Genomic DNA, 15,197 nt, shown 5'->3' with positions numbered 1-15,197 from the left:
ATAGATGGTAGACCATTGATATCTCCTGTTGTTACTCACGAGACTGCACCGCTACACATGTACACAGGGGTTCTACACTATGAAACCATTCGGTTCCAGGTCATCACCTCTCCCTCTTCACAGTTGGTGTTAGGGTATCCATGGTTACGTGCCCACAATCCCATTTTTGACTGGGAGACAGGGCAGATAAAATCATGGAGTGAAGCCTGCCATGAGTCATGTACTATTGAAGTCACGCCTGTGAATTCTATTAACGTTCCTACTGTTCCTCCTTTATCTACGGCTATACCCTCTCAGTATTTAACTTTAAAGACTGTCTTTGATAAAAGAGAGGCTGACAAATTACCGCCTCACAGACCCTACGATTGTGCTATTGATTTGTTGCCTGGTACTATACCTCCTAAGGGCAGGGTGTACCCCCTATCGGTTCAAGAAAACCGTGTCATGGAGGAGTACATTAAAGAATCATTAGACAAGGAATTTATTAGGAGATCCTCTTCTCCGGCTGGAGCGGGGTTCTTCTTTGTATCAAAGAAAGAACGTGATTTAAGACCTTGCATTGATTATAGAGGTCTTAACAAAATCACCATCAAAAATGCTTACCCTATACCATTAATAACAGAATTGTTTGACAGGCTCAAACATGCTACGGTATTCACCAAATTAGATCTTAGAGGAGCATACAATTTGATACGTATAAAGAAGGACCACGAATGGAAGACAGCCTTTAACACTCGGTCAGGTCATTATGAGTATACCGTCATGCCATTTGGGCTTTGCAATGCCCCAGCAGTGTTCCAAGAATTTATTAATGATGTCTTAAGGGACTTTATTCACTCATTTGTTATTGTGTACTTGGATGACATTTTAATATATTCTACAGACATTCACACTCATCACAGACATGTTACGACAGTTCTGAAGACCCTTCTTGCTAATGGTCTTTATTGCAAATTAGAAAAATGTCTATTCGACCAATCCGAGGTCCAGTTTTTAGGGTATTTGATTTCCGCTGAGGGTTTTCGGATGGATCCCCAGAAGCTCGCTGCGGTCATAGAATGGCCTCTGCCGCAAGGTCTGAAAGCCATCCAGCGTTTTCTGGGTTTCTCTAATTATTATAGATGTTTTATCAAAGGTTTTTCGTCTATAGTAGCGCCTATTACTCGTATGACTAAAAAGGATGGCAATACACGTGTCTGGTCTACTGAGGCACTTCAGGCTTTTGACTTTCTTAAGACTACGTTCGCCTCTGCCCCTATTTTACAGCATCCTGTCCCCTCATTGCCATATATACTTGAGGTTGATGCTTCCGATATAGGGGTAGGTGCTGTCTTATCCCAAAGAGAGTCTCCTGACAAGCCATTGCATCCTTGTGGCTTCTTTTCTAAACAAATGTCCAAAGCAGAAAGGAATTATGATGTGGGTAATCGCGAACTCCTTGCTATCATTTTAGCACTCAAAGAATGGAGACATTTGCTAGAAGGAACTAAGGATCCTATTCTCATATTTACAGATCATAAGAACCTATCCTACCTTAGCGAAGCTAAAAGATTGTCTTCAAGGCAGGCTAGGTGGTCACTGTTCTTGTCTCATTTTAATTATATAATCACCTATAGGCCAGGTGACCGGAACACTAAAGCGGACGCTCTGTCCAGACAATTCGAGACTATTGACAAACAGGAGATTGATGTCACTCCTGTCATTCCCCCAGACAGGATAATAGCAACTACTATATTGTCTATTTCCTCGTCCCTCTTGCAGGCCATACAAGCGAAACAAAGCATGGCACCTAGCGAGAGGCCTAATGATAAATTGTTCGTTGACGTTCCCGAGAGACAGGATATTCTGTCACTGTATCACGATACTAAGACTGCTGGACATCCTGGTATTTCCAAAACAGTGTCAGCCGTTTCTCGGTATTTCTGGTGGGATACCTTACGTAAGGATGTTACTGACTATATAAGTGCTTGTACTACTTGTGCATGTATGAAAACCTCTCGTAGAGTTCCTTGTGGGCTGTTGCATCCGTTACCCGTTCCCGAGAGACCTTGGTCTAATCTATCAATGGATTTTATTGTTGAATTACCCTCTTCGAATGGTAACACAGTCATCCTAATGATAGTAGATCGGTTTTCCAAAATGGCTCACTTTGTGTCTCTTCGCAAGTTGCCCACTTCCAAGGAACTGGCTCTTATCTTCGCTAGAGAAGTGTTTCGATTACATGGTATTCCCTTATCTATTGTATCCGATAGGGGTAGCCAATTTATTTCCAGGTTCTGGAAAGCCTTTTGTTCGGAGATGGGTATTTCCCTCTCATTTTCTTCCGCTTACCATCCCCAGTCTAATGGAGCTGCTGAACGTGCCAACCAGTCTCTGGAGCAGTACCTCCGTTGTTTTGTGTCTCACCATCAGGACAATTGGTCTGACCTGCTTCCTTGGGCTGAATTTGCTCGGAATAATGCCACTCATGATTCTTCCGGCAAAAGCCCTTTTTACATTGTCTATGGCCAGCATCCCGTTGTTGTTCCGGCTGCATTCTCCTCACAAGGCATGCCAGTTCTGGATGAGCATTTGGCTGGTTTGCGTAATACTTGGGAGCAGGTTCAGCGTTCTTTGGTGGACTCTGCTGCCCACCAGAAGGCTCAGGCTGACAAGCATCGCAGAGCGGCTCCTTCCTATGTTGTGGGGGACAGGGTTTTGCTTTCCACACGGAATATTCGCCTCCGGGTGCCTTCTATGAAATTGGCTCCCCGCTTCATTGGCCCTTATCGCATTATACATAAGGTTAATCCCGTTTCTTATGCCTTGGGTCTGCCTAAGAATCTGCGTATACCTAATGTATTTCACACCTCGTTGTTGAAGCCTTACGTACGCAACCGCTATACCTGGCATACTCCCCCTCCCCCTCCTGTCTCTGTGGAGGGTCATGAGGAGTTCGAAGTATCTGCTGTTATTGACTCTCGTTTTCTTAGGGGTCGGCTTCAGTACTTGGTACATTGGAAGGGTTATGGTCCTGAGGAGCGCAGTTGGATTTCTGCGGATGCTGTTCATGCTCCCCGCCTTGTACGTTCTTTCCATTCGCGTTTTCCTGCCAGGCCTGGTCCTGCCCGCCCGGAGGGCGTGTCCTCAGGGGGGGTACTGTAGCGGTACTTACCTTATCCGGGGGCCGGCCGCGGTCCTCTCTTCAAGCCGCGCGCGGTCCTGCGGCTGCACGAGCCGCGCGCGGCTCGTCCGACTGCTCAAACAGGAAGGCGGGCGGTGACCGCGAGAAGCGGTCACGTGTCCCGCCTGCAGCTAAGAGCGCGCCGCGAATCTCGGGCGCGCTCTTAAAGAGACAGTGGGAGCCTAAATTGCAAAAAGGCTCCCATTGGCTCCTGTCATGCCAATCACCCCATACACTTACCTGTTGGGGGAGTGGAAGTCACAGGAGCCAATCACATTAGTTTGAAGGCTACTTATACTTACCCTTTTCCCTTAGTTCCTTGCCCTATCGTGGTTTCTGCTACAGTTCCCTTTAGTGCTTGTTGTGTTCAGTTGTGTTTCTCCGTATTTGACCTTGGCTTTGTATTCTGACTTTGTTTTCGCTTTATCCTTATCTGTACTGTTTGCCGGCTTGCTGATTCCTGTGTACCAGACCCCGGCTAGTTTTCATTTACGCTGTCTCTTTGTGCCTTTGACCTCGGATCGTTCCTGACTCTGTCTTATCCTATTACGTCGAGTCCGGCCACTCTAAGGTCCGGTAGACGTATCTCTCCTCTGTACTGTCTTCTGTTTGGCTGGATCCTGCGTGTAGGGGTATATACTCGTTACACTGCCCTACCTTTATCCCTGGTCCAGAGCCTGATATCCTGCAGGCTACCCCAGCAGAAGAGCTGGCAGCTGGGCAGAGTGCAGTTGGCCTCTGCCCTACCTTTGTCCCTGGTCCAGAGCCTGATGTCCTGCAGGCTACCCCAGCAGAAGAGCTGGCATCAGGGCAGAGCGCCGCTGGCCTCTGCCCTTCAAGTCCCCTCAGTATGTTGCCTCATCACCACAGCAAAATACCCAGGTGCAGTAACTGTTTGTTGTGGGTGGGCTGTTCCTGTACTTTGATGTTGTGGGGGGGCTACTCGGACATCTGTTTATTGTGGGCTGGTGGATCGACTAACGGAGGCACTGACCGACAGAAGGTCAGGTGCCTGGTTAGTCTTCCCCCCAAAGGGGAGATGTGTGACGAAGTGCCCTTCGCCACTTTGTCCTGGAGAGGCCTGCTTGCCTGCCTCCTCCCCTGCGACTATGGTCCTTTACTATATTGCACGTTAAAACTATATCTGGACTTAAAGGAATTTTCATTGTGCTGTCTGTGGCTCTTTAAATGGTCTGTACAGAGACTATGGACACATAAAATATGTTTAAATGCCTTGTTGGGATTCGGTAGTAAAACCGTTCGTATGATTCTATACGAATCCTTTGTGTACCGAATAGATGGCCGCCATTTCGGGACTTACACGTGTTCGCGGCCATCTTGCGTACGAACAGCGGTGTTTGCCTGTGAACGCATGGAACTGAAATCGGAAGCGCAAACAGGCGAATACCGCTAAGACCTCCAGACATCCAGAACTTCGTACGGAAACTACCGAACGACCGGCCGTTCGGTAGTTATACTTAACTTAGTATGGGGATTCTAGCGATCACAGAGATGCGAATGGATGGCAAGATTTTCGTGTCTTTTTACAGTGCGAACGGAGACCGACCGCAAGGCCAAAATTCATGGAACTATTTTCGGCTAGTTGGTCTGTGCGGTCGGTCAAATCTTTGGAACTCTATATCTCCCGAACCATTCATCCGAATGACCTAATTTTTGGAAATGTTACCCTCCATAATAAGAGCTATCTAGCGGTGTGGTGTGATTGGTCAATTTCATCCTCCCCCTGGGAGTGTCCTGTGTGTATCCTTTCCTAATAAAAAGCAGGCTGGGTGTTCCAGTCCTCAGTTCTTCTTGACCCTTCAAAACATAGCCTTGTCTCGTTATTGGAGGGAATTGCTGTATCACACTGGGGATTGCTATGCTCTGCATATTCCCCTGAGCTTTCAATCACTTAGCTCTTTTAAGAGCTTGTTCCTGTTACGCTCTCCTGGAGGAGAGGTCTTCCCCACACGGTCCTGGAGGACAGAAGCCGATCCAGGGTGGAAGGAAGACGGCGCGGTTCCAGTTAAGCTACGGCGGTTGTGGAGCCTGCGGTGGTTGTGGTGTCCAGTGCGGTGCTTGTGGTCCTCGGCGCAAGCTAGGAAGCGTCCATCAACGGAGGGTACTCAGTCGGAGTACACGGAGCTCCATTACACATGGCCAAGGTAAGAAAGGCTGAAAGACGACCATCACTGAACAAGACACACAAGCTGAAACGTCAAGACTGGGCCAAGAAATATCTCAAGACTGATTTTTCTAAGGTTTTATGGACTGATGAAATGAGAGTGAGTCTTGATGGGCCAGATGGATGGGCCCGTGGCTGGATTGGTAAAGGGCAGAGAGCTCCAGTCCGACTCAGACGCCAGCAAGGTGGAGGTGGAGTACTGGTTTGGGCTGGTATCATCAAAGATGAGCTTGTGGGGCCTTTTCGGGTTGAGGATGGAGTCAAGCTCAACTCCCAGTCCTACTGCCAGTTACTGGAATACACCTTCTTCAAGCAGTGGTACAGGAAGAAGTCTGCATCCTTCAAGAAAAACATGATTTTCATGCAGGACAATGCTCCATCACACGCGTCCAAGTACTCCACAGTGTGGCTGGCAAGAAAGGGTATAAAAGAAGAAAATCTAATGACATGGCCTCCTTGTTCACCTGATCTGAACCCCATTGAGAACCTGTGGTCCATCATCAAATGTGAGATTTACAAGGAGGAAAAACAGTACACCTCTCTGAACAGTGTCTGAGAGGCTGTGGTTGCTTCTGCACGCAATGTTGATGGTGAACAGATCAAAACACTGACAGAATCCATGGATGGCAGGCTTTTGAGTGTCCTTGCAAAGAAAGGTGGCTATATTGGTCACTGATTTGTTTTTGTTTTGTTTTTGAATGTCAGAAATGTATATTTGTGAATGTTGAGATGTTATATTGGTTTCACTGGTAAAAATAAATAATTGAAATGGGTATATATTTGTTTTTTGTTAAGTTGCCTAAAAAATATGCACAGTAATAGTCACCTGCACACACAGATATCCCCCTAAAATAGCTAAAACTAAAAACAAACTAAAAACTACTTCCAAAAATATTCAGCTTTGATATTAATGAGTTTTTTGGGTTCATTGAGAACACGGTTGTTGTTTAATAATAAAATGAATCCTCAAAAATACAACTTGCCTAATAATTCTGCACTCCCTGTATATATACACACAAACAGTAAAAAAAAAATACTATACTGTTAGCATTTAGGTAATATGCATTGCATATAGAGGACAATACAGAAAATGTGGGTGACACTATTGACAGGGGTAAAGAAGTACAACATTTAACTGCATATCTGGATGGGTAGAAACATAGAAACATAGAATGTAACGGCAGATAAGAACCATTCGGCCCATCTAGTCTGCCCAATTTTCTAAATACTTTCATTAGTCCCTGGCCTTATCTTATAGTTAGGATAGCCTTATGCCTATCCCACGCATGCTTAAACTCCTTTACTGTGTTAACCTCTACCACTTCAGCTAGAAGGCTATTCCATGCATCCACTATCCTCTCAGTAAAGTAATACTTCCTGATATTATTTTTAAACCTTTGTCCCTCTAATTTAAGACTATGTCCTCTTGTTGTGGTAGTTTTTCTTCTTTTAAATATAGTCTCCTCCTTTACTGTGTTGATTCCCTTTATGTATTTAAATGTTTCAATCATTTCCCCCCTGTCTTGTCTTTCCTCCAAGCTATACATGTTAAGATCCTTTAACCTTTCCTGGTAAGTTTTATCCTGCAATCCATGAACCAGTTTAGTAGCCCTTCTCTGAACTTTCTCTAAGGTATCAATATCCTTCTGAAGATACGGTCTCCATTACTGCGTTCAATACTCCAAGTGAGGTCTCACTAGTGTTCTGTACAATGGCATGAGCACTTCCCTCTTTCTACTGCTAATGCCTCTCCCTATACAACCAAGCATTCTGCTAGCATTTCCTGCTGCTCTATTGCATTGTCTGCCTACCTTTAAGTCATCAGAAATAATCACCCCTAAATCCCTTTCCTCAGATGTTGAGGTTAGGACTCTATCAAATATTCTGTACTCTGCCCTTGGGTTTTTACGTCTAAGATGCATTATCTTGCACTTATCCACATTAAATGTCAGTTGCCACAACTCTGACAATTTTTCTAGTTTACCTAAATCATAAGCCATTTGGCTTATCCCTCCTGGAACATCAACCCGGTTACATATCTTGGTATCATCAGCAAAAAGACATACCTTACCATCAAGACCTTCTGCAATATCACTAATAAAAATATTATAGAGAATGGGTCCAAGTACAGATCCCTGAGGTACCCCACTGGTGACAAGCCCAGGCTTCGAATATACTCCATTGACTACAACCCTCTGTTGCCTGTCCCTCAGCCATTGCCTTACCCATTCAACAAAATTGGAATCCAAACTTAAATATTGCAGTTTATTGATAAGCCTTCTATGTGCAACAGTGTCAAAAGCCTTACTGAAATCGCAAGAACACATTGTCTCTCATTTTAAGTTAATATTTTTTTCTTCTAATTATGATATTATCATTGCTAATGTCTCCATATATAGTTAATACAAATATATATCATGACTCCTTTTTTAAAGTTTACTGTGCCAAAGCTGAACATAAGATTCTATTAGGTGACCAGTCTGAGATTTTATATTCTCGTTTTTCAATTAGATGATTCAAAGGCGAAACCAATCAACAATCAAAGAATTTTACCTTCTGGGTTTCCAAACCTCTCACAGTTCAAGGATTATCCTTTTCTCCATCCTCCTTGTGGTCTATGTGTTAGCATTCTATGGAAACCTTCTGATAATAGCTCTGGTTGCATCTACTCGAAGACTCCATTCTCCAATGTACTTCTTCCTCTCCAACTTGTCCCTCAGTGATATCATGCTTACTACAACTATCGTCCCAAGTGCAATCCATGTAACAATACAAAATGGGATCTCCATAACAATCAGTGAGTGTATTACTCAGTTTTATATGTTTGGTGTCTGCTCTGTTACAGAATGTCTTCTTCTCACGATGATGTCCTATGACAGATATTTGGCCATTTGTAAACCACTGCATTATAACACCATAATGAACGCACCATTTTGCTTTAGTCTAATCGCAATGTCTTGGGTTTTGGGTTTTATGGTAACTCTGGTTATCACCATTTTGATAAATAATTTAGATTTTTGTGACTTAAATATCATTGATCATTTCTTCTGTGATTTTGCTCCTCTTGTTCAGCTTTCATGTTCTGATACTACAGTTGCACAGATTGCAGTATATATAATCGCTACTCCAGAAACTGTCATTGAAAGTATGTTTATCATTTCTACTTATGTTTGTATCTTTCTCGCTATACATAGAATAGCATCCACCACTGGGAGACAGAAAGCCTTCTCCACATGTAGTTCCCACCTTGCTGTTGTGTGCACGTATTATGGGACTCTTATTGCTATCTATGTATTTCCTGCCAGAAGTGATTCATTTAATACCAATAAGATTGTGTCCCTTTTGTATACTCTTGTGACACCGATATTTAATCCTATTATATACAGCCTGAGGAACCATGACATCAAAACAGTAATAATAAAGAGTTTTGGAAAGATTTTAAACAGGTTTTAAGATGAAGATATATGGATAACTTTCTTTCAGATCAACTGTAATCCAGTTTTCAATGTTCTTCAATGACTATGTTTGTGTTTTTTGTGTGTTTTTTTTCCCGCTTCCTTTGTTCTTTCTGTCCCAATATATCATTGTACGTGCTCCACTGATTGTACAGCGCTGCAGAATCTGTTGGCGCTATATAAATACCAGTAAGAAATTAATAAAACTTGGTTATTTTTTGTCATAGTAAAAGCAATTTAAAGTATACATGTGACTAACTCCATTTTAAAATAGTCCACATGGTAACTGGACTCCATCTTGGATTCCCTTTATTTCATTAGTAACTTTGGGAGCAACCCGTAAAGTGGTAACGGATACCAATTGATACCATATCTGGTATTAATTTAGATATTTTAGAATGTTGGGATCTCAGAATAATTAATAACCAAAATCCTCATAATATTAGTGATCTTCTTTTAACTCACTGTGTCTGTTCTTAGATTGCTTTTCTGAAATGCCTAATTTAATCTCTAGAAGATAAATGGCTACTTTTAAAGTTGCTTAGAGAGTACAGAACAGACTTTATAATAGTTACACTTATTTATGATAATGCAAATACAAAAAAAGCCTTGACGTTGGCAGGCGGGCATTCCCTCCAATGGCCATTGGAGCAACTAAATGACCTCCATTTGTCTAAATATACATAGGGATTAAGGAGAGAGCACAGGTAACTTCTTTTCTTTGGTTTTTACTATATATTGGGTCTGATGTGTATTGTAGTCCTTGCTGCCGACCCAGTAGTAATGGGAGTGAGTGCAGGACTTCTGTTTTTGTATTTGTATTTACTTTGTATCACACAGCCTGGTTACAATGCTGCCGCCCATCCCATGTGTTCCCTATTAAGGGTTAATAAGTATATAGGGGTGTATATAAAAAAATACCCCTCTCTGTCTCATTAGAGATATCTTAGCCAGATGCTCAAGGAAGCAGGCTGAAGGGTCAGTGTTAGGACCCGCTTAGTGGGGTCTGCCTTTACGTTGGCAGGCGGGCATTCCCTCCAATGGCCATTGGAGCAACTAAATGACCTCCATTTGTCTAAATATACATAGGGATTAAGGAGAGAGCACAGGTAACTTCTTTTCTTTGGTTTTTACTATATATTGGGTCTGATGTGTATTGTAGTCCTTGCTGCCGACCCAGTAGTAATGGGAGTGAGTGCAGGACTTCTCTTTTTGTATTTGTATTTACTTTGTATGACACAGCCTGGTTACAATGCTGCTACCCATTCCATGTGTTCCCTATTAAGGGTTAATAAGTATATAGGGGTGTATATAAAAAAAATACCCCTCTCTGTCTCATTAGAGATATCTTAGCCAGATGCTCAAGGAAGCAGGCTGAAGGGTCAGTGTTAGGACCCGCTTAGTGAGGTCTGCCTTTACGTTGGCAGGCGGGCATTCCATCCAATGGCCATTGGAGAAACTAAATGACCTCCATTTGTCTAAATATACATAGGGATTAGGGGGAGAGCGCAGGTAACTGTTTCTTTTCTTTGTTTTTTACTATATATTGAGGCTGATGTGTACTGTAGTCCTTGCTGCCGGCCCAGTAGTGATGGGAGTGAGTGCAGGACTTCTCTTTTTGTATTTGTATTTATTTTGTATCACACAGCCTGGTTACAATGCTACCGCCCATCCCATGTGTTCCCTATTAAGAGTTAATAAGTATATAGGAGTGTATATAAAAAATACCCCTTTCTGTCTCATTAGAGATATCTTTGCCAGAAGCTCAAGGAAGCAGGCTGAAGGGTCAGTGTTAGGACCCGCTTAGGGGGGTCGGCCTTGACGTTGGCAGGCGGGCATTCCCTCCAATGGCCATTGGAGAAACTAAATGACCTCCATTTGTCTAAATATACATAGGAATTAAGGGGAGAGCGCAGGTAACTTTTTATTTTCTTTTATTTATGATAATGGTTCCTTCTTCCATTCTTTATTAAATTACTTTAATTTCATTCACATTGAGTTCCTGCGGTGTGAACATGCAAGAGTTAGTAGGTTTACTGACTTGTGTGTCGGTTTATTCATTGTGCATGTGATATCTTGTTTGATTTTTTTACCTGACTGACCAAATATCATATTAAAATAAAGAAAATATTTTCTGTCCATGCAAGAATTGAACCTCATCCTGCCAGAATGAAAAACAAAGCCCCGTAGAGGAAAAAATATATATATATTTTAAAGCTTGTGCATGGCCTTTGATATTAGATTACAGTCTGCACAAAATTACTGTGCTGAAAGTAATAGGATTAGAAATAACTGCTATTGAAATGTAGTTGAAAGTGGAACTGACGATGCAGTTTGTGATAGCTCTGCTAGCTGTAATTTAGGAAGACTCATATAATAACAGAGTGTGAATCTAATGATCTCATGCTAGTATTGACTGGACTGCATTATGTATATAGTAATTTAAACTTATTTTAATTTTGAGCAGTGTTCATTTTGTTGACCAAAACTAGACTAAATCTTAAACAATTCAGATGACTGAATTATGACTAAAACTAAAACGGCTTTTTAGTCAAAAGACAATGACTAAATCTAAATTGAAATTTGCCACCAAAAATTAAAACTGACTTGAGCACAACTCAGATTCTTCTATGTGGCGGAACAGACCTCGCCACGTGTTCTTGGAGGGGGCTGCTTGCCCGCCTCCTACCTTCTGACTATGGCCCTGGGATATATGGCATTTGAAAACACTATTTGTGCCCTTTGACAAAACTGGAGATTGTGCACAAATATGACTATTGTCCATATTTTTTATGATTCCCTTCGTTTGTTGCATTGTTCCCCATGTGTTTCATCTGTTTGTTCGGCTGGATAGACTACCAGATAAACAGTGGAGTTACTGGGTTGCCACCATTTCATGTATCAGAGGCACATGGTGAGAACAATGGATGAAGCACATGGTGAGAACAATGGATGGCGGCCATTTTAACTCACAGACACTGTTTTGACTTTTCTACACGGTGCCATCTCGCTGGTATTTGTTGCACAAAGACATCGTGCAGTAGTTTTAAACTACAGAACAGGGGACACATTTAACAGTAATTATTTTTCATATAACCTGTATATGTTCTGCGGAATATGCATTAAACCGTATCTTCCAAACTACTGAACGGATCTGGGTGAATTTTGGATATGTGGTTAATCCAGATCCCCCGGTTCCAATGATATATATATATTTTTATGGGGTTATTGCATGTTTTGGGGTCCCTGTGATATGTTTTATAATACTGTATTTTCCTGCCTGTGATAATTAAGTTAGTCTATTGTGTTGAGATAATTGTATCACAGGCAGAGGTGGGGATTTCTGATGTAATGAATGGGAGTCTTAGCTGTGTTGTAATGTGTTGATTGGTTGTTCTTCAAAACCCTGTTGGCAGTACTATGTTTGTAGAATGTGAATTAAAGAGGCTGTATGTGCCAGTACAGTCAGTTCTTCTTGACCCTCAACACGTAGTCTTGTCTCGTGATTGGAGGGGACATCTATACTCACACTGGGGATTGCTATGCTCTGCATACTCCCCTGAGCTTTAATCACTTAGCTCTTTTAAGAGCTTGTTCCTTATATGCTCTCCTGGAGTAGAGGTCTTCCCCACACGGTCCTGGAGGACAGAAGCTGATCCAGGGTGGACAGAAGACGGCGAAACTACAGTTAGGCTACGGTGGTTGTGAAGTCTGTGGTGGCTGTGATGTCTGGTGCGGTGCTTGTGGTCCTCGGCACAGGCTAGGAAGCGTCCATCAACGGAAAGTACTTGATCGGAGTATGGGGAGTTCCGTTACATCCTAATATTACTATTCAGAGTCAGTGTCCATCAAAAAGGTTAAAGCACAAAACACTGAATCCAAATGATGATATATGACTCCTCTAAGACATGCTCAAAATGAAAATACGTTTAGAGCAGTATGGAAATAAGAATACAATCCACTCAATACTATCGTGCTGAGTGGTTTTACTGCTGCTCCCTCTGGGCAGCTGTATATATTGTGTGAAATGAGAAAAGAAACATAGAATGCTGCAGGAGCTGTTATTGGGCACAGTTAATATACCCGCATTTTGTAGTCATTTCTATTAATTCCATGGGAAAAAAATAACCGAGTCATAAAAAACTGTCTGCATTTCAGTTGCCAATGGATAAAGGGAAAACCCCATTTTTCGTTGACTGGTCAAATAACATCATATTGGAAATGTTATTTTAAAAATACATAAAATATAGATAATATCTTATCTCAATATCTCAATGTCTCTGGTGTCCATGTAACATATGCTGGCAATTGACCCCTTTTCTTAATGTTTATTTAAATGTTCTGTCGTGCCTTAAAATTATTTGTTTTGTTCACAGTGGTGTTGATGATTGCTGCCTGTAGTTTCTTTCTCGAGGTATGCAATATGGTGGTGTGTTACGCACTAGCATACATGGGTCATGCTATAGGACAGCGCATTCTACACTGGCATTCTCTGATCTGATATGGTCATTGTTGATCATTTCAAATAATTATTTATTTATAGGTGCATGAATTTGTACTGGATATCCATTCTTTGGACATAAGGTAATTCAATTCACCCACAGGGGATAAGGACATTGTTCTTGTTATAAAAGATTGAACCTGTGAGAAATTGGGAGAACAATAAATTAAAATATTTGTATATTATACATAACACTTTTTTTTTATTGTCATTGGCATCTTGCCAAAAACATCATAAGAGACACTTGTCTTTGTCTTTTAACAGACACTTGAAGGACCACTAGAGTGCCCAGAAAACAAACTTGTTTTCCTTTCACTATATAGTCCTTAGGCCCCCCACCTCCAAACCTTTAGGGCCCCCCTACTGCTGGGCTGAAGGAGTTAAAACCCCTACAGCCACTTACCTTAATCCAGCACCAGGCTCCCTTAGCGTCAGCTCCCAAGTGGAGCCAAATGCACATGCGCAGCCAGAGCCATGTGCATTCAAACCGCCCATAGGAAAGCATTACTCAATGCTTTCCTATTGATGTTCTGTGTGCTCAATGCAATTTTTGCATTGAGCGTCGCGGAAGCACCTCTAGTGGCTGTCAGGAAGACAGCCACTAGAGGCTGGATTAACCCTGCAATATAAACATAGCAGTTTCTCTGAAACTGCTATGTTTACAGCTGCAGGGTAAAACCTGTGGGACCCTCATTGAGCTGAAGTGGTCTGGGTGTCTATAGTGGTCCTTTAAAACTTCTCTATAATCTCTTTTTTCTATTATTCATTTGTTCTGCCCTCTACTACTACTTGCTGATAGTGCCAAGCAATGAGATTTTACACCTTGTCATAAGCACTGCTCAATACACCAAAAGAGGTGCCAAAAGAGTAATATGTAGTATTAGTATGGTTTAAAGGCTAATATTGATCCGTTCAGCAAAGAATTAAATAAAGTTACTGTAACTCTCCAAACCACCATAAAACCTGCACATTTGTAAAACATGTGAAATCAAATATGTACGCTAACTTTGGCAAAGGTTTGTGGCTGCTGAGAAAGTCTGGACATACCCCATTTGAACACCCTGGGTTGTCTTCTTTTTCAAATGATATGTCATGGTGGGGGTAATGCTCATTCCTAGGCTGCTATATGGTCTTAAAGGCAATATAACCAGTCTGGCAAATTCCAATGTGTAAAAACTGAAATTGGAAAGCCTTATATTTGCTCCTGTAAATTTCCAAAACAACATAAAACCTAGATATGGGGGTACTATTATACTTGTGAGAACAGCTCCCCTAGTGTGGATGGGGATGAAAATGTAATGAAGGCTAAATAGGTTGTGGTGGTAGGGGACTCTATCATGAGTATCCACTCTCTGATCACCACCTCTTATCATTTGCTCTTGCGTACCCCCTCACCCAACAACCTCAGCCTAACCCCCCTCAACTCAGGAGGGACCTTAATTCTCTTGATCTCCAACAGTTTTCAGCTGACATTGATTCACAACTGCTGTCCATCCCTTCCATCTCCTGTCCTTCACTGGCCATCTCCATATATAACTCTACTCTTACATCTGCCTTGAACACTGCAGCGCCACTCCAAACAAGCACCTCAAGGAGGACCCGCCCCCAACCATGGCATACTAAATCAACGCGCTACCTGCAAAGATGCTCCCGTTGTGCTGGAGGAACGCTCGGGGAGGAAGTCTCGTACCCAATCAGACTTTCTCCACTATAGATTCATATTGTGTTCATACAGTGCAGCCCTTGCCCTTGCCAAACAGTCCTATTTTTCCTCTCTCATTAGTTCATGTTCCCGCAACCCCAGGCGTCTCTTTGACACCTTTAATTCTCTTCTTTGCCCTGCTGTGGCCACCCCCAAAACTAACCTTACTTCTGATAACTTTGCATGTTACT

General features: G+C 42.3%; 1 pseudogene; it reads left to right on the top strand.

Annotated features, from left to right (window-relative positions):
• Window positions 1-7,856: 7,856 nt before the first annotated feature.
• Window positions 7,857-8,801, top strand: LOC134602082 (olfactory receptor 11L1-like; annotated as a pseudogene).
• Window positions 8,802-15,197: the final 6,396 nt, after the last annotated feature.

The sequence above is a fragment of the Pelobates fuscus genome, chromosome 3 (genome assembly GCF_036172605.1).
Source record: "Pelobates fuscus isolate aPelFus1 chromosome 3, aPelFus1.pri, whole genome shotgun sequence".
Taxonomy (NCBI): Eukaryota; Metazoa; Chordata; class Amphibia; order Anura; family Pelobatidae; genus Pelobates; species Pelobates fuscus.
Note: the sequence above shows the minus strand (reverse complement) of the source record. Positions and strands in the feature narration are given on the sequence as shown.